Source organism: Pogona vitticeps, chromosome 2 (genome assembly GCF_051106095.1).
Source record: "Pogona vitticeps strain Pit_001003342236 chromosome 2, PviZW2.1, whole genome shotgun sequence".
In the NCBI taxonomy this organism is placed as follows: Eukaryota; Metazoa; Chordata; class Lepidosauria; order Squamata; family Agamidae; genus Pogona; species Pogona vitticeps.
The window spans coordinates 247,723,953-247,745,057 of NC_135784.1; the positions used below are offsets into that span (position 1 = coordinate 247,723,953).

A 21,105-nucleotide genomic window follows, 5' to 3' on the forward strand; every position below is an offset into this window, starting at 1 on the left:
GAGTTTCTGTTAACTGTATTAAAGCTGAAATGTCATTTTTATACAGATGACACTGTTTCCTCAGTTAAAAAATTATAATGGTGTTATGGCAACATACAAATGAATGGAAATATCAATCTCACCGGGTAATCTATGTCTATCACAATTCTTCATCCTAACCCACCCCACAGGAACGTATGGATTAGAATGGGGAATAAAAAAAAGTTCATCTAAGAATGAACAGTGACTTGTGGAGGCAGCGATATTGATCAAGGCTCCAGACTGCAAGAAAAGAGTCACACCTACTTCTACCTCAGCAGTATTGCCAAGCAAAACAAGGGCTCCCATAGCAGCCTGTTAAAAACATATTTAAAATGATCTGCTATTTCTATAGATATTCCCATTGTTTCATATATGCTTCAGATCTTCCTTTTTGTTGTGACAGTTGAATTGCCTTGAAGAGACCACCTTTCTTCCCAGACCTCAGTAAGGAGTACTTTATATATTGATCCTTGCATCTTTTCTCCAGAACAGTATCTGCTTATTTCTTTAAGAGTGATATAGCAAAGCAAAGCTATATATATACCACCCCATAGCACTTCAAGCACTCTGTGGGCGGTTTACAATTTAATTATGCAGTTACACATTGCCCCCCCCCCAGCGAGCTGGGTACTCATTTTACCGACCTTGGAAGGATAGAAGGCTGAGTCAACCTTTAACCGGCTACCTGGGATAGAACCCCAGGTCGCGAACACAGTTTTGGCTGCAGTACAGCAGTTTAACCACTACGCCACGAGGTTCCTAACTTCCAAAATATGATAGCCATCTTCTGCTACAACATTTTACCTCACATTTCCACTGCCAGAAATCCTCATAAAACAACAAAACAACAAGTTGAAACACATTTATTCCATAATTATTAAAATCAAATAAAACTAAACACAACTGTTAAAGCCATTAAAATCAATTAAGTGTACTGAGAAACATCTCAATTAATTAAACAGCACTTTAAGGCAATTTCAAAAAAATATGTCTTCACACCCTTTCTCAAAACAGTGAGTCTGGAAACTGATATCAACATAGAACAGTTTTTCAGATGTCTTCTGGTCACTGGCCCTAGTAATCTTGCCTAAAACCCAAGCGCAATATATCATTCTTCCACACACATTTACTGAGTGATAAGAGACCGCCATTCTGCAAAGGTATTTCACTTGAAGTAAACTAAATTGGAGAGGGGGATTAATCTCTTGTTTACATATACAAAATACATATTTTAATTAGTTCTTTAAGAGGGTTATCTTCCAATAATAATGAAAACATTCATCCATCCCACCTTTCAATGTTTTATTAGATCACAAGAATCTAACACTGATATTTCAGTGAATAGTCTTATCATCAACATCATTAAGCAACAAAAATTTCTGCCAAAGAAAGAGATGGCAGAAACTAGGTGCATTTCATAGTTCCCCTTAAAGGCTGCAATACCATGCTCACTAGGAACATGCTGTAGCACCAGAAACTGTTTTAGAGAACTGGAAAAGGGAACTTGCAATGACACACAGTAGCCTAAGCAAATCTCATAAAGGTGATTGAGTCTTGTGACAACCAAACAAGTTATTTCAGTATGCAAGTTCAAAAACAAAAAGAAATTCAGAGACACATATTTGCTCCTCATTCACCACAAAAGAGATGTAGTGCTCCCAAGTCACATTTTGTTGCAGAACTCACTTAGAACTAGACTGATAAGGTAGGCATTCTACAACAATACGTAGTTTCTTTTCAGGTAATATTCAACCCTGGGGCTGTGAACATGCCTACAGGCAAGCACTCAGCCCTGCCCTCTTGTCACTGTGTTCTTTGTGGTTATAGCACCAGATCTGAAGAGCACAGGATTGCTTGTATATGTGCTCAACAAGCAAGAGCCCAGATTCTTGTGGATCCTTGATTACACGGAGAACCTGCAAACAAGCAGAAATCTTGTCTCTTCAGGTGTAGCCATAAAGAATGCAACAACAGGCATGAGGTTAGGCACTTCCCTCCTTTAAGAGAATGCACTGCTCTGGGGTTGAATAACATCTGCACAGAGCAATTGTCACTTGAAGAGCAGTATCTCAGAGTTTTGGCCATCTGCCATGACAAAAATGAATGGGATAAAAACAATTCCAATAAAGCTATGATTTTTCTGCCATTGTAATCCTTTTATGTGCTGGCCAGTCTAGTGTACTGTGCCAAAAATGTCCCATACCATTTTTCCAGTGAACTGTGATGCCAAGAAACAGAAGTGATTTGATTGTCAGCAGGTTGGCCTCAAATGCAGAAGGGGAGAAAGAAACACTGGAATTCTCAGCAGGTTCAAGAAAACCAGTACACATACATTCAACATACATCCTGACTTTAACTACAACATTAATCCTACTGATAATCCTAAATGTCAATACAATAGGACCAAGTTTTTGTCTTTTTGCTTTAAAATCCAGGTAGATGAGCATTACAAAGGTGACCTGAACATACAGGATGTGTCAATCCTATAATTTATATTAGGGCAAAAGAGAGAACTCCCCAAACATCATCTGTGTCTGGCCCATTAACCTGCAATATTTATTTTTGCAAAGATGGTTAGGAGTGTATTTGGATCTGAATAAAAAAGGAAGCTGATTAGTATTCCTGCTGCTTCTGCAATACACCCATACTGAAGGGGACACAATGAAGAAAACATCTTAATAGTAATTTAAAAGCAAGTAAAAAGTGTGCTGCTTGTAATAAATATGAGTGCTGCTTATAATAGAGCTATAAGTAAATAACTCAAGTTATCACTTGACCGTATTTCTGTACTGCACAAACTTCTGAAATTTTGTTATCTGTAGATTTCATTTTATTCAATGTGACTTCAAGAAGTAAAATATAGTATACAAATGCTCAAGAGTCAATTATTCAATTAGTGGAGGTACCATGCCACTTCTGCTCCCTCACCCCATTTTTTCTTTCTTTTACATACTTGAGCCTTAGATATTTCAATTAGTGTATTCAACTTTTACAGTAGGGATTAATTTGTTTGAAAGCCACTCTCAGATCTGCTTTCTAGTACCTCCAAACAATGGAAGCACTAGAGGTGAATCCAAGCTAAGCTGAAGTGTGGTTATTAATTTCAAAGGAGCATACCAGTTGCAATTAAAGATCTTTGATTTCAATAGGAATCTGGGGCCTCACCAAAACAAGATACTGTTCCAAACCGGTACACACTTAGGAGGCCATGGATTCAACATGCATTTGGCAAATTACTTTGCTTTTGCTTTGTCACTGATCACCTGGGAAACAGCATAGTTTTGTTTGCACATTTGATATAGGAGGAGACATGGAGCAAAGAAACATTTACCTGGCCCAGATGAATAACATTACATGGGATCTGACCCTCAGTTGGAATCTAATACAATGTACTTGAGAATGAACAAAATATCTCTCCGCCTCGCATTCTGGAGTGGACCAAGTCCAGAAAGTACCAAGTTTTTAAGGACAGCAATGTTTCTATCACAGAGGATTCTGACGCAGAAATCAAGGATCATGACAGAGATTTTCATCACAGCTCTCCCCGAAACACTGAAAGGGACTATGTACCTGTAAGTGCTCATTTTGAGACTCAAGAACTCTTGCCCATACCACAACCACCAAATCATGACAGCTCATCTAGAATGACTGTGGGAAATGTTCCAGTATTTGGCGCTTTAGCATCCTACTATTTCATAGGCAGAAAATAAGAACGGCTGGTCAAAATAACCCTTTCTTCTCCAATGCTACCACAGATTCTGTACGTGCTTACCACATACTGTATTTTGGAAAAGGGAAAGATTCCCTAATTATCAGAGAGTCCCAGTCTCTCAAAGTGACAGCCTCTAAGTTATAAATATTTTCTTTTAAAAATTTGGCAAACATTTCAACAGAGCAGTCTTATCAGGCAATAACTGGTTTGTGTAGCATTTAATAAATCAAGACATTACAAATGCTTTCATTGCTCAAACAGATCACCGCCTCTAAGAAGTACAACCTGCCTAGCATAAGATAAGCCTGCCCATAGTAGTTTCCTGTTACATTTATTCTCAAGGAAGAAATAATAGCTTAGGTAACTGGCTGCATAATTTTATAAAGGGGGGATTCATTAAAGCTGATGTGTTGTACACAAGAACAAATGGGTGTTTTCATCAAAGCTATGTGAAGAAGGAAACATTTCAGCTAGCAAAGGGAGTAACTGTGATTAAATTAAATTCAAATAGCCATTTCATTTTAAAATTTAATATTCACAATGGCAAATACAAATCTATGGTTCCGCAAAAATGAAACTTACTATGATACACAAGGAAGTTTGTATTAGCCAAGCCTTTTCTCCACAAAGATATTTTAATTTTTCTTGTGCCACCTTCCTCAGCTTAGTGATCACCAGACGGAGATAGATGAGTCAATGTTTAACATCTGCAGTAAACATGGTCATGCTGCCTCTGGCTGATGGGAGTTGTAGTTCAACAATCTATTGGTCACTAGCTTAGGGAGGGCTGTTCTAGGGGCTGTTTGATTCTGTCACAAATTCCATTATCTATTGCATTTTCTGTATTTTGCTGGCCAGAGGATGCTGTTTGTTATCAACAAGAGCATTCACCATGCTTGAGTATTTCACGACATGTAAAGATTCAGTCACCCAATTTATTCCAATAGGTGTTTGGTTTACAAACTCCCATCAAAATCTTCCCTAGGGAGACCTGTACAGTTCAACACCTTAGACAAAGTCTGAGCGCCAAAGTAAATAGGCTTTATTCTATTAAGCCAACACATTTCAGTGTTATAAAAACTCTTCCTTTATGGAGTTTGAAAACCTAGATGGGACCTTTTGAGAGTCTGAAAGAAAAATGACCTTCACACTTTGATAGAGATCTTGTGACACTCTTAAAACTTCCCTGAGGAAGGCCTAAAGTTTGTAGAGAGGCAAAACAGAATGGCTTAATAGAATAAAGCCTGTTTACTTTGGCTTTCTGAGATTTGTTTTTCCCTGTTTTTTTGCCCTCTCACTTTGCAACTTATGGCAATAGGTGTTTGGTTTGAGATTTTTTTTAGTTTAGCACTATTTGCCTCCAACTTCAGAAATAAAACAGCAAAAGTGGCTGAAATCTTGTTGCTTAGCATAGTAGGTGGCACTGGAGTAGGCCTCCTCCATAAATTCCACAGATTCAAAGGGGCCTACTCTAATTGTACTTTACTTCAGCATACTTACTTTAGATTAACAACTGATAAAAAGTTTTTTTCTGAGGCACTCCCAGAATTCCACAGCTAGCATGACCCCTGGGTGCAATGGCTGATGTGAATGCAAGATGGAATTTTAACACGAAAAGTAACTATTCAAGCTTTGTACAAGCCACTGACAACACAATAGAGGCAGAAGAGCCAACAGACACATTCCTGCACCACCACCACACTCACACAATGGGACTTGCTATCAAATAAGCCTCTGGTCAGCTTTCTTTCTAAGAGAGAGGTACAAATGCAATGCCTCTAGAACACCAGCTGCATTTTTCAAGTTATCCCATTCAGCTATTATTATAGCAAGAGGGAACATTCCCCCCCCCACTACAGCTCAGACAAGAAGAGACCACTTGATCTCTGCTTGTACTTGTCTTTAATGCCAATGCAGGTTATAACATCTCCCTTCGTACTCATCATGCACCATACCTCCTAGAAAACATCTACAGTATTTTTCTCCATCTTTCCAAGCTCTGAAGAACATGCTTCAGTGCTGAAATGGGAGCTCTGTAATGCTCCATGTAGAGAAACCCCACACTGCTCTCAATCACAGGGAAAACCAGAAAATAACTGCCATGCTACTATACTCACATGGGGGGAAAAGAGGGCACACACACACACAAAACCACAGGGCTTTTTTTTTTACAGTTAAGAACAAAATTTGTATTTTGAAATTTGCAGCCAGCTCAAATACAATAAACACAGTAAAAGAATCCTAGGTCACACACAAAATTAAATCATGACCTAAATGTCTGCATTAATATGTATACTGATACTGCTACAGAGGTCTGACAGGAACATGTAAATGTAAATGGTAAAAATGTCCTTTCACTATAAACACTATTTTGGGGAGAGTGAGTGAACAGATTTCAACTTTTCTCTACACAAAGGTCCAGAATTTCAAAACTGTGTATAGATTAATATATGCTTAGAGTACTACACAACTTGTGTTTTTCCCAGTATCAAACTTGCATGCAATTAAATAACTTCATCAGGCAGGATAAAGAAGTAAATATATTTAAATTTCCCATCTTAGTTGCCAGCATCAAAGGCAATCCCAGAGGATATACAGTGGTGCCTCGACTTACAAACTTAATCCATTCGAGAATTTGGTCATAAGATGAAGCACCATTTCCCATAGGAATGCATTGAAACCCCATTAATCTGTTCCGGATGGTGGGGAAATCACCAAACAAACAAACAAAACAAAACTGCAAGCTCCATCGGAATGCGTTCGGGCTGGAAAAAAAACCCACACCAAAAAAACAAAACAACACTGCAAGCCCCATTGGAACGCGCTGGGACCGGGGGGGGGCACACATAAAAAACCAAAATAACACTGCAAGCCCCGTCGGAATGTGTTCAGGTCGGAAAACACGCACACAACAACAACAACACTGCAAGCCCCATTGGAATGCACTGGGGCTGGAAAAAAATCACCAAAAACATCACAGCACAGAAACATACCCCCCAGCCCAAAGCCACCCTGCAAAACCCTGTATGTACAGTACTCAGAAGCAGAAAGCAGCACCAGGCAGTCTGAAGCCTCTCTGCAAACGCACATGCTCTAACTGTTGGGAGAAAGAGCTACAAAGAAGCAGCCTCTTTGCCTACCAATGGTTAGCAATTTAAATTCCCTGCCTTTCCCCCCATCTTTTTTCTAATCGTAACTCAAAGCTCCAGTCGCAAGTCAAAGCAAAATTTTATGGCTGGAGCTGGTCGTAACTCGAATTGGTTGCAAGTTGAGACGGTCGTAAGTCGAGGCACCAAGCAGAAAACTTATGCCTTTTGGTGGAGATGCTACTTGTCCACTGGAGAAAAGAACATCTTGGGGGTGGGCCTTGAAGGAAATGTATATTTAAATTATTTTTTTAAAAAGCCTTGTTGAAATATTACATGCTAAATTTGTTTTCCAAAACTCAATAATCCAGACTGTCCTAATTCGAGTTGAATTTAGAAAATAACACATATAATGCTAAACCATAATTTAGTCTTATATGCATTAGCTTTAAGGTCAGAAGCTCCTCATTACTTCTTCTTCCTATATAAATGGGAGAAGGGATACGTAACATTTCAGATTCACTTTAGCAGTTCCTGTTGTTACAAGTGAAATAGGAATTGTGGTTTGAAATAAGCTCTAATTAATTGACCAAAGCAGCAAAACAATCCAGAGTCAATTGTTGGCTTCTTTAACAATTGTCAAAGGTTTATTTTAAACAATGATTCCCAGTCTGCATATAACAACAACAACAACACCCAAAACCTAGAAATTTACTCAAATGAAAATAAATTATTGTTTAACATAGAAAGATACGGGGGGGGGGGGGTTAAGTAGATGCATAAAGAAAATAGACTGTAGTTCCTTCCTGTTTCTACATGTGTTGCTAAACAGAGACAGCACAGAGCTCCTCGTTTGTGCTATTACCACAGTCACGGTGCTTCCAGTGCTGCTGGAAACTGTGGGGGAAAGCAGAGAGCATACTCTGTTATTCTGCAGAAAAACTCACATACTCCATTTTTCTGCAGAAGTGGGCTCCTTACAGCCAAGCAAAATGTCTGTGTCAGGACACAATTCTGCAGGAAGACAAGGCAATTCAATCCCTACCTACCTTATTTCTTAACAAAATCACTTGAACCTCTGTAGAAGCAATGACAACTCCCAGTGGAAGAAGGATATGATCCCTCAAAGGTTTCTGGGGAGTAGTGTGCCCCCCTCCACCCCGCAGGAGGTTGCCTGTCCCTCCTCTAGTGCTAACTACAAAGACCTCACTGAATAGCCCTTTAAAATATCTAACCCAATCAATTATTTTGCATTTGAAACAAACAGCATTGCTCAGCACCAGATGTAATGACAACACTACTTACTTGTTTATTTGATTTAAACACCACCCCATTAGTGCAAGTACTACTCTGGCCGGGTTTAGGCAGCTGAGTTTTACCATTTTTATGGGTGCTACAGATGATTGTTCCCCATGGGGGGCTGGCCCCATCTCTATTCAAAGCTAAATGCCACCATATCTATTCCAACTTTGGACATGAAGCTCTAAAAATTCTTTCATGAACTTTTCCCTTTTTTATTTTACTTCCAAATATGATTATTATACTTCTTCTAAAAGTACCCAAAGGGACGTAATGCATAACCATAAAACCATATAACATAGATCAATAAAATGCAAGTTGTTGTTTAGTCTAGTCGTGTCCGACTCTTCATGACGCCATGGACCAGAGCACACCAGGCCCTCCTGTCTTCCACTGCCTCCCAGAGTTTGGTCAAATTCATGTTGGTAATGCAAGTACAAATACAAAATACAAGTACACAGTAACAATAGCAATAAAATACAATAGCATGAAAATAGGATGGGAACAAAAGAGCTAAATGGGGGAAGAACATGAGTAATGCACAGAACTAAAGGCAATATTGAACATAAAGCAGGGAAGGAGGTAGTACAACTACTGTTTTTTGTTATAGCCATTACCAGCACATGATTATATGAAATAGCAGCCTATACCAAAACTCTTTCTGGCTTGAGCTACCAGGCAAACCACATAAACAGGCAAATGGAAACTGTATCTACCTAACAGATGCACCTGATAAATAATATACTGTAATGGCATGTTTCTTTCCAAATTAACATTTACAGAACTATGTTTTTGCAGTTCTGGCAGATATAACAAAATTAAATACTTTGACACTAGATCACTTCACTTTCTATTAATCTAATAAGCAGATACGTGCCCAGAAGTCATTTACCAGCTCCTCCTTTTGATGGCACTCTGCGACTAATGCAGCTTGCTCAGGTCACATAGGTGGCAAGGCATGTACCTCCACCAGCCACACCCATTCCTGATGATCTCTTGATGGCTGTTCTGCCAGGAGACACCTTGAGGATCTGAACTCTGGTCCCTGGCTGTATAGCTAGGTGCTGCAACCCAACAAGTATACCACCTCACTTGAATTTCTATATCCCCACTATTCTTATAGCAGCAGAAAACAAATACTTCTGGGTCAGAAATTCTCTCCCCTCCATAAGTTAGTGAAGAATTAACAACGCTCTTAGGAACAAGCTTGTTCATCTGACTAGCAGCTACAAAACACTATTGCACTAAGTTTTTATAATATAACAGTTTTATAATAAAACAGTTTCTAAGGGACCAAATAATAATTTGGCAAACTATCTCATGTTTCATTTGATGCACACATATGCCATGGAATGTACTTATATTCCAACTCATGTAACAATATTTTACCCCACACACCTCCCTTGCCCCTTGAAGGATTTTATACTTCACAGGTTTGAGTGGCTACAAAAGCAAAACTTGGGTGGAGGCAGAGCAAAACAGAGTGAAATCCATCCTCAAACAAGAGTTAGATTCTAAAAATCCAAACCTTATAATGCTTTAATATGTTTAGAAGCCACGTGTGACCTCCAATTATTCAGCAAACAAATAGCTTGCTGTGTTTGGATCCTATTTTATACACAGAGAAAACAAACACCTCATTGTTCCACTCCAAAACAGTTACAGAGAATTAAATATTTCATCCCTACTTGTGTCTTAAAGTGCTGCTACAAGTACCCAACTGTGAAGATATGTGGTAAGATTCAGAACAAGTAATAAATGACATCAGTCTGCAGCAACAAGATGAAAATACTAATTTATATAAATAATGGACACTTTTAAAGACTAACTGGTTTATTTCTGGTCTGATCATTTGTTGATTGACAAACTAGTTCATTAGATGCACAAATATGGCTAGATGATGATGGTACATGTGAACACAAAGGGAGCCAAGTGGAATCGAACCAAAGACCCGTCTAGTTCAGCATTTAATTCGCAGCAGCCAATCAACGGTGTATGAGAAACCCACAGACAGGAAGTTTCTGAAATAGTGCTAACCCACACCCACTCTCTGGCAACAGCTATGTGGCAGTATTCTGCCAAAATGACTATTAGTCATTTTGGCAATCTCTGTGAGAGAAGCAATATATATATATGGATAAACTGATGCAAATCAAGTAAACAACATGAAACACGGGATAAAGGTATAGCAATTCAAAACTCACTTGCCAGAGCACTAAATATTATACACAGTTCACTGACTGTGCACAATCATTTCATTCTTTAAGCTGCCCATAAAACTCTGTCCAAGGTGATCTAAATTTGCCAATTAATTCCAAGTCTAAACCCTCCTATGCCAATTGCCAATCAAACTGTTCTGCTTAATGATCAAGACTGTTGGCAAGTTCACATATTCAGAAGTCTATTCATACAGGACTACCTGGGCATGCAGCTGTACAGTATAGGAATGGCTGTCTCAGCCCAGTGTAATAAACAAAATTTACTGCTAAACTGTTACCTCAAGGCAATCCACCTGACAGTGGCAGCACGTATTTTCAACTACTGAACTTGCAAAAATAGCTACGTGGGATCTCCTGAAATAATTATGGTTATGGCAGATATTTAACACCCGCCCAACAGTTATCTAAATCCAGTTGATCTGCTGCTCCCCACAGATTCAGCACAAGGCTAATACCATAAACATTACTATTCTAGAGAACATCACAAGAAGTGGGTATCACATCTGGTGAACAGGAAAGCCCTGTCTGTAGACCCTTCCCTGACAAATTCCACTGAGTTTTGCTAATTGTTTTGAGTGCATGTTTAGAATTGGGAAACTTACTTTTTAAGGAGTATAGTTCCCTGAATCCTACAGCCAGCATGGTGATTGTCAAGCTGGACTGGGAGAAGGTTTTTGTGTTTGTGTTTTTTTGGTAGTCCCAAACATGAAATACTCCAAATCTGATCTCAAAAGTTGATGACTTGTAGGATGAAGCAGAAATTATGTCACTACCATTATGATAGTACAGTAATAATCACATGCTATTAAGTCAGTTCTGACTTATGACAACTCATTTTAAGTTTTTAAAGTACAGAGTACTTTGAAATGGTTTACCATTCCCTTCCTCTAAGCACACTCTGAGACAGTGAAGCTTGGCCAAGGCTATACAGGCTGGCTCTTCTCCTGGTACACACAGTGGAGAATTGACCCCTCAATCTCTGGTCTGCAGCCAGATGTCGAACCACTGAGCAAAGCAATCCCAACACTCATTTCCAAATAAAATATGCACAAGGGAAAATGGTAAGCATTAAGCAATGAAAGATACTGCAAATGAAATGTTCCCCTCCCCTCACATCTTTAGGACATATCAAGACTCCATCAATCTCAAGACTCATTTCTAATCCTGATGCATTAATCCCTTCCAAAGAAAGAAGACTATAACTCTTAAAATGTCACTGCAAATCTCATTTAAAATTCTAATACAAATAAGCTTAATGGAGTAGTGAAGATGCCACATTATTGATCTTGTTTCTAAATGATTAGATGAAGTCATCTTTGGCTTTGGTTTGTAACAGCAAACCCAGGCACACAAGACTGAAAAGGAGTGCGCTGGAGAAATTGCATATTTAAAATAAAGCCAAATGCTGTCAACAAGAGTGATAACCTATATCACAGTTAGTTGCTCATTTCAAAGGCAGAGGTTAATTGATTTATCTCCAGAATCCATTTTCCATTACATGCTCCCAGGACCTAAACATGGCCTTTATTCTTGAAAACACTACATAGTTGTACTCACTGTAACACCTCCACATAATGTTATTGTTCCATCACTTTGTTATCAAACCACTCACCTTTATACACACCATACAGCAGCAAAAAACCTATGTCACAAACATGCAAAAAATAAGTCATTTTAACACTGTTTCTGTTTTTCTATTTATTACTTAACGTGCCCTTCCTTCTTTGCTGAGGTCAACTGACATCTTTTTTCCTGTGGTAAGCAAGAAATACCACGACAAGATGTTGAAAAAGCTCCTGCTGTCCTCCTGTCATGACAAGATACAGACTTTGCTCACATAATGACAGCTCAATTGAAGAAGGCTACAGCTGAGCTTTTACAAGCAATATGGAGGTCAGAATTACTGAAATGCCACTAGACAGATTGCTTTCCCCTGTTGCAGGGTATTGCTATGAAATTACGGATAGGCTGAGCAAATCACTTGCTCTGTACTTCTGTGCATTTTTTACAAGCATAAGGCTGCCTAAGAACCTCAGTTCTCTTGCTGCCTGAAGATGAAACGCTGTGCTTTACTACCTATGCTTAGCTTCAGTTTGGATTTCCCAATACAAAAACTGTTGTCAGAGTCATACCTTAACTTTCTATGCCTCAGGGATGAACTACAGTGTCTGATGAAGGCTTGTAATCTAAAAGGAAACTTTACAAAACTATACAGCTATACTTCTCAGAGCTATACATCCTTCTGCCCATATAAGGCCTTGCAATGATATTCGAAATTTAATGTTACATACTATACTCAAAACCGATTGTGCAAACTAAGCAACTGGATAAACTGGCATGGTTATTTCTGAACAGTTGGGTTTTCTTGGCATAGGCTTGGATTTTTGGGGGCATAAGGAATTGCCAGCACTGGTTGTAACTAAAACCTTGTGAAGTTGACAAACCTACTGCTAGAATTTGACAAAAATTTCAGAGGTTGTGTTCACGCTTACTGTTGTTTCCACAGTGGAGCAATTCTCCCCCATAATAGTCAGGTTTAGAGTTTTTTTCAGGTTAAATTATTACCTATTCACCCGCATCTCCTTCTTTCCACACAACATACCGGAATGGGTTATTTTGTATGCCTTTTCAGCAAAAAAGAAAATACGAAAGTAATTGCTGCATCTCATACTGCACAACAGGGTAAAGAGGTTGGTTTGCATATGACATTTTTACATCTCTTTTACCTAACTGTCTTAAGACATCTGATACCATGATATTGGTCATGGCAGCAAAGGCTAGGGAACTCTACTTCTAGGTGAAACTTGAAAAACCAGAAATAGTGCCAGTTCATGCAGCAAACCAATGGGAAAGTGTTAGTAAAGAGTAGCTAGAGAGAAACTCAAAGGCTGCAAAAACCTCAACATACCACTTGAGAAGTAAGTCTCACTGAACACTGTGAAGCTCATTTCTGAGTAAATAGAGAAAAAACGTTGTCTGATCATAAGTCCAAACCATGGGAGTCCAAACCATTGTCTATTGTCAATCAAAATGGAAGATGCAAGGACTGCTAATATGAGATCTCAGTCCTGAAAGAATTTATGTACAGTACTTAATAATTGTAATGAATACGGCTACTGATATGAAGAATGTTAAACTAGTTGTGCAAGCTGTGTAAGCATTTCATAAGCTGAAGCCTCAACATACTAAACACTTCTCCTTGACCAAGATTTTTTTAGATAGGAAATGGCAATAAAAAGCTAAAAGAAACAGAAGACAAGAAACTAAAACCAAAATGGCATGGATTAATTTAAATTTGACAGTGTCCATAACCTCCACTAGGAAAGGCAGAAAGGAAGATGAAATCTGACGGGTGTATATATCAGCTAGAATGTCTAAGACTCAAATGGAAGACCAAATTCCCACAACAATATGTTGCCACCATCAACCTCTGTGGCAATCTGTAGTGTACCAATGAAAATAAAAGCCATTGGAGCTTTAAAATTGTTTCAAGAAAAGCAATAGAGGGCAGAGAGAGTAGAAAGGGGATTATGTTTTCCTTCCATTCACATACAGTTAGGTTTAATTCTATACTGAAGGGGAGGGGAATAAATGCCCCTCCAGATGTTGCTGGACTGCAAACCCCTTGATCTCTAGCCACCACAGATGAAGGACAATGGACGTTGCAGTCCAACAACATTTGGAGGATCATATATACCCATGCTAAGGAATGAGAACTGAAGAGCTCCATAGAATAGGTAGTATTTGGGCAAAATTTGGTAAGAGAAAGAGGTGGTTGCACTTGAGCAAGATCAAGGCATAACGAACAGGAGAGAGATGGTTAAGGCAACAAGAAATCTTTGGACAGATGAGACTTGTGGATCTGAGGAAGACAAAGTCATGGGACCAACAATATTGGCATTGGGCTATGAAGGATAAAATCATAAAGTATATTGAAGACCCAGAATAGGCAGAATGAGCAGCTAAACAGATGAATAGTTTTATTGGCAAAGTTTAGGGTAGATGAGAAAGGTACAACATGAAAAATAAAGCATATTGCTCTTTGAACTGAAACCAAACCAGAACCTACAGTTAATATTTTACATACCTCCATTTTACTAGCCGAAATACTAACAAAATAAATGCTTAGACGTGGAATGTAGCAATACAGCAACCAAACCTGTGAGGCCTCACACTGGGCTCATGAGAAAAACCAAGATGTGGTAACTCTGCAAAAGCATGAAATAGTATTTCCATGCCAGCAACAAAACTGCAGCATAGCAGTTTTATACAAAGCAGGGTGCAGAAAGGTTAAATGAGGGCACAGTGGTAAATGACTTACCAATGTGACAACTCAAAGACATGGCTGCCGTGGAGCTAGTTTCTTGTGTACAGCAACAACATACAGCACCTAAAATTTAAAAGCTAGAGTTTGTTTTATTTCTGAGGAAGTGGGCTGTGTCCACGAAAGCTCACATTAAAATATAGCAGTTAGTCTTTAAGGTGCCACCATGTTAATGGCTTCTTTATTTTTTTTTTCTTTTGTTTTGTTCCTCGTCTAATTTCTTCCTCCATTTACAACTGATATGTGGGGTAGCTTTGCCTATCTGGTTTCCTTTCTTTGACACTAAAAGCATATTAAGAATCTATTCACTTTCCCCCTCCCCAATGGATCTGCCTGACCTCAACACAAGAGTAAACTTTATCACCTCTTGGTTACACTAGGAATGTTCACTTTGGAAAAAAATTCACAATGATCTGCTACACTATAACACCCGTGTCACACTGTTGTAATTGAAAGAGTTATCACAAACTGTGACCCAATTCCCTGTTTCCATTTTTGTACAGATTCATACATGGGAATCATACTAGTGCACTCCACTCCCATCCCCCAAACCAGTGTTGGAAATGGCTAGAACCACCTTCCAGTGAATAAGCACACTGGCAAATAATACTAATACTAATACTAATAATACTGTAACAACAACAACAACAACAACAACTACCACCACCACCACCTAGATGCAGATAGGGTTCATTTTCACATCTATCTGTGTCCTCACAAACAGTACAAATACATATATATCTAATCCATATACTGTATATTTCTCACCTGGGAATGAATCTTGAAATGGATACTCAGATATCCCCAATTCTATCACCATAAAAAACTACTTTAAAACAGTTATTGTTAAGAAATAAGTAGCTTCACAACTACCCCAATCACTACTTCTGACTTCAATACATTTTACATACCAAGATGCCATTCTATGCTATTGCACTTAAAAATATAAACATCTACTTAAGGAAAAACAGAAATCTAATTTTAAATCATATTTACATCAAGTCATGCACCACCCTGCAATTTACATCACGTTAACCACTCAGAAGCTAGAATCTACACATTGTAATACCTGGAGAAAAACAGCAATTTGGGCAAAAGCCATAATGCACAACATAATCCCAGTAAAAATGCAATTTAGACAAAAATCTTAAACACATTTACTTGGGAGTAGCCCCAGCAGAACACAGTGGGAGTGTTCATCTGAGAAAAAAGTCACAGAACGGCTTGGGCAAACTGCTGGGGGTTTAACATCAACCACCAAAAAAACTATAGTGCTTCATAATTACTGCATTTAAAGAACGACAAATCTTTGATGTCAAGGATAGTACTGTTCATAGGAGGCTCTAATTCTTCAGTGAGTTTTATAAGATTTGATGCATTCTGCTAGGTAGTTTCCTTTCTTTTTAAACAACCATCTTAGAAGCATACAATCTTTACAGCATACTATCTTTACTATCTTTCAACCATTATGGGTTTCCTTCTGCACATTCACAGGCACAAGTACACTGCTTACATGTACTCTTAGCAGTGCTGCATTACAGAATCATCACCACACCCTCTTTTCCAAGGAAGGGGGGGGAAGAGTAAAGATCTGCCCATTTGTCCTTGAGCCCCAGAAACCGAGATGCCGAACAACCTGTTCGAGGTACCACCCAACCTATCTACCTTTTCTCTCGCTACTATCATGTTCACCCACAGCGAAACATGTTTAAATTAAATAAACTATTCACTACTGTTTGATGGATGCTTTCCACTTTTACCAAGCACAAGAACCTGAGTATGAAAAAGATTTTCTTCCCTTTCACCTGGCAGCAATTTTTAAGAGCATCAAAATCCTTGCAAGGAAGCCAGTACTGTAGTTAAGTGCTGAGCAAATCTGGCAACGCCAGCCACTAAAAATAAAAGATCATTTTTTAAAAAAAAAAGAAAAAATAGGGAAGAGGAGACAACATAAAATGGCAAGGCGGTCTTTACCACATTTCCCCTGCTTTAATACAAGAAAAAAACCCGAAGTCCTAATTTTCTTCCTGCTATCTGAGTGGGAAGGAACTGAGTGAAGAACAGACTCTTCGTGCTTTACTTGATAATTAACCAATCACAGGATTTACAGATGAGGCAACCCATCCTGGCTTTTTTTTTAACAAAAAAAAATTAAGCTTCTGCAAACGGAACGGAACGATCAATGTGGTCTCGCTTTCCGCTGAAGGCGGCAGAGGTGCACCCCCCACACACACACACACACGTTGTCGGTTCTATACCAGTGTGAGACCTTTTTGTTTGTTTGTTTTGCTCATCAATAATATTACTGGCTAGTTCAGCAACAGCACCCGCACACGGGCAGCATCAACCGGCGCTTCCTATCTCCGATGCTTTCCTTGCTGCTGCTGCTGCTGCGGCTGAACGGCTCTCCTCGTTATGGCCCGGTTATTCCTCGTTCAGCACCCCCTCAGCGCCATGGAGGCAGAGACACGGGTTAAAACACAGGCGCACGTGCGAAAAGCCTAGCTCTGGGTTCAGAACAAGAGACCTAGAGCGGCAGCGGGCGGGGAGACCCCAGAGCTATTTGGAACAAGAGCCACCAGGGAGGCCCTCGGACGCCACTCCGCCGTGGACTGACTGCCCGGGAGAAGGGATCCCTTCCTTCCTCCGTCCCTCTCCACCGGAGCACCTTATTTCGGGAGGTGCCGATGCCTGCGGCCACGATGCTTCCCACCCCCCCGCCTGCCTGCCTGCCTCCCTCCCGAAACCCGCCGCCGCTTCCACGCCCCGGGTTGCAAGCGTCCCCCTCGCCTTCCACTGGAACGAGCCGGAGCGCGCTGTTCTATATCAAGGCGATCGCTGCAGGCGTGTGTGCGGCGGTGGCGGTGGCGGTGGGGGGGGGGATCGGTATTAGAAAGAGGCGGGAAGGTGGAGGGAGCGCTTACCTGGGCTGCCTGCCACCACCACCACCCCCGCCGCCGCCGCCGCCGCCGCCGCAAGGAAAGGCGGCCGAGAGCAGAGCCCGAACCGGGGAGCCTTTGAACCCGCCTCGCCGGCTACTCACCTCCCTGCTTATCCCCGGGACCAGCTCGCTGTCGTTCCCCTTTGTCTGGGCGCGGCGGCTTCCTCCTGCTTGCACCGGCGGCGTCTCGCCCGGGGGGGCGTTTCGGCGGCACCGAGAGCGAGCCCCCCTCCCCAGAGCTCTGCGGATGGCGGAGGGAAAGCGGCGGCGGCGGCGAGCCTACGCGGGCTGAAAGCGGTGGGGAGGGAGGAGGGGGAGGAGGAGGAGGCAGGCAGGCAAGCAAGGCGACGCTGCTGTTGCTGCTGCTGCCGCTGCCACCGCCGCCTTGCTTTGCTGCCCAGCTCTGCCAGCAGCCAGGCGACGAGCGGCTCGGCTCGGTTCGCTTTCGGTCCGCTTCAGTGGAGCCGGCGAATGCCGAGCGCAGGGAATGGCCCCGGTGGGAGTGGAGTCATGCGGCCGCGGCTCCGGCTGGCTCTCCCGCTCCACCCTCCCTCTCGCCTCCCGTCTGTGTGAGCGGCGCCCCGGCAGGAGGGTAGGGGCGGGAACCTCCACAGCCCGACGATGACACAGAGCGAATACTACCTCTTCTCCCCCCCCCCCCCACCGAGATACACAAACACACACGAACACGACTGGCTGGCGGAGGGGCTGTGGTTGCTAAAGCGCTTCAACGCCCGAGAGCGGCCTCTGTGGTGAACCCAAGTGGGGAAAGGGGCTCGCTGTCACACGACTGTGGCTGCGGGGGAAGTTGGAAGACATCTGTGGCACAAGCTTAAAACGGGTTTAAGGGCTTGTCGTAGCCTCTCCTTAGCTCCCCCCCAAAGGATTCTGGGAGTTGTAGTTTGGGGAGGGGGGATGCTGGCCGACTGCCCTTTCAACCCCCTCTCCCCGCTGAAATTCACAGTGACCCAGGGTTTTGTGTGCCATAGTGTACAGGGATCAAAATATGCGGCCAGACTGGTTGATTGAGGGATGTGTGACAATCTCATGCTAAGGTTCCTTAAATGCATTTCTGGAAACCTGTAAGAAATTGCTGGTTAATCCAGGCTGTCTAGCTGATTGCCCCGTTACTGGGTTGTAGGGCTTGGTTTCGCTATGTGCCAGCTGTGTGAGAGTGAAAGATGAAAGCTATTTACATCAGATTGTGCACAAATGTATTTGAATTAAAATTCAGTAACTACATGACACAAAGCTCAGTCTGGGGAAGTCCATTGTGGACTTCATCTGGGTCCACAAGGCCAAGTTTTGTTGTTGTTGTTCAGCCAGTGGGGATGTTTAAATTTGTTCTTGTCCATTTTCTGTCCCATGTGACCACTTCATCTGATGCAAAGGGGTGCTCGCAGGGGTGTCCGTTCCCCTCAGCTGAGCACCTCTAGTCTCTATACAATTTTCTTTTTAAAAAAGGCTTCAACTCATACCTCAAACACACTATTGCTAAATTGCTAGCATAGTTAGGAGAACTAAATAAGCAAAAAAAGTAAGAGGTGGAAATTGCCTATCAGCATGTTGTTAACACCTTAGGGCAACTGCTGCTTTTGGAGCTCCCTGCAAACCAAGTTCTCTGTCTCCGCCGTGCTGACTCCCGCAAATTGTCCACTGAATGGCTATAGTAATTTATTGGGAGAACCCAATATGCTAAGCTGTGAGTAAACAGTGGATCGAACCATATCTCTCCCACTGTATAGCTGCACCCACAGCCTAAAATCTCTGCAAGTTATTATTGTCTTGGAGAAAAACAATGTCTTTTATTCTCAGGTGCATAAAGAGAATAAATTAATTCCAACTAGTTAAGCTTCACCAGAAGTTTTTTAAAAAATATTTTGTTCACACAGTGTTTGTGAAATGAAATGAATAAGCATGGTTTATAATATGTTGTTGTTGTTGTTGTTGTTGTTTAGTCATTAAGTCGTATTTGACTCTTTGTGGCCCCATGGACCAGAGCATGCCAGGCCCTCTTGTCTTCCACTGCCTCCCGGAATTTGGTCAAAGTCATGTTGGTAGCTTCAATGACATTGTCCAACCATCTCATCCTCTGTTGTCCCCTTCTCCTCTTGCCCTTACTTGAGAGTGTTTACTTGAGAGTTAAGTTCACTTGAATTCAGTAGGACTTCTGAGTAGCTATACTTGGGATTACACTATTATAATTATCAGATCTACTTTGAAACCAATATTTTGTACACATGACAAGAATTTATAAAGAATGGCACAAAGTAATACAGGATTAATGTCGCTAATCGGATTCGTCACTATGCGGGGGGAACCCATAGGAATGCATTAAACTCTGTTTAATGCGTTCCTATGGGGCGAAAACTCACCGCTATGCAAAGATTCCCCCATCCGTCCACCATTTTCGCCGCCCAGTAAGCGAGGGCATGGTGCGAAAACGGAGCGGGTGGCCATTTTTTCTTCCGGCGGCCATTTTGGAACCGCCAATCAGCTGTTTTTAGAACATCGCAATGCGAAGATCAGTAAGCGAAACACTTACCGATCATCGCAATGCGATGTTTTGCCATTCAAAATGTTGCAATGCGATCGCATTAGCAATTGCAAATAACGCGTCGCTATGTGGATTCGTCGTTAAATGGTGCACTCGTTAAGCGAGGCACCACTGTATTCCCACACACCAATTTTATATATTTTTTAAATAAGTGGGAATGCTAACATTAAAAAGGGTATCTGAGGAAATGTAACTAGATTATGTTAGCTATCCCAAAGAAATCAAGCAAACCATAAAACCGCGGGTGTTTTGTCTCTTTCCATTTTAAAAGTCTGTGAAACTTCTTAGTTGATTTACTGCACCAGTTGATTTACTAAGAACTCATGGCAATAATCATTCCATTTAATTCAGTAAAGGTTGCTGATTGATCTAATATTGAAATGCTAAGATTTTTAAGTGTCTCTCTTTCTGTCAGCATTCAGCTGCCTCAGTTACTTTGCATCTCTGCAATGTTAGAATGGTTAAGTCAACCCAGGTATTTGTCAATGTGACATATGATGCTGAACAGTCATTTGACGTGATGCTCCATTGGGCTCCTTCCAGCTCTGCAGTTCTAAGATGATGATGATGGGAAGAAATTTCAGAGAAATTCTCATAGGTGGCATTCAGGATTCTTCTACTTACCTTATTTACAACAAAGCTGAAGACTAATGTAAAAAAATGTACAGTCATATCTCTCAATTGGTAGCTTTTCTGGTGTCCCACACTTCAATTAAAATGCAGGGAAAGGTCCCATAAGGTAACTCCTTTCACAGGTCTGTTTTTAGATCAGTGTGGGCAGCCAGGGAAAGCTGCAAAGTGTTAAAGAAATGAGTAACAGAAAGGAAAAACAAATGCAGCAACTTGTACCACCTTGTAATGTTACAGTAAGTTTAAAAATGCTTCCAAGATAAATTCTAAAGGGCCTTGAGAGGAGGACAGAAGCACTTTTCATGTAGAAATAAAA

General features: G+C 41.0%; 1 protein-coding gene across 2 annotated transcripts in view; it reads right to left on the reverse strand.

The window, feature by feature from the left end:
* The window catches only part of CDC42SE2 (CDC42 small effector 2), an 83,516-nt gene extending 65,275 nt beyond the window's left edge, over window positions 1–18,241 (reverse strand). Inside the window, exon 1 of one of the 2 annotated variants that reach the window (XM_020797560.3) lies at window positions 17,705–18,241. The gene's annotated coding sequence lies outside the window, so the exon portion shown is untranslated. The remainder of the gene's footprint in view (window positions 1–17,704) is intronic. The other variant, XM_020797559.3, reaches the window with a different exon arrangement.
* Window positions 18,242–21,105: the final 2,864 nt, after the last annotated feature.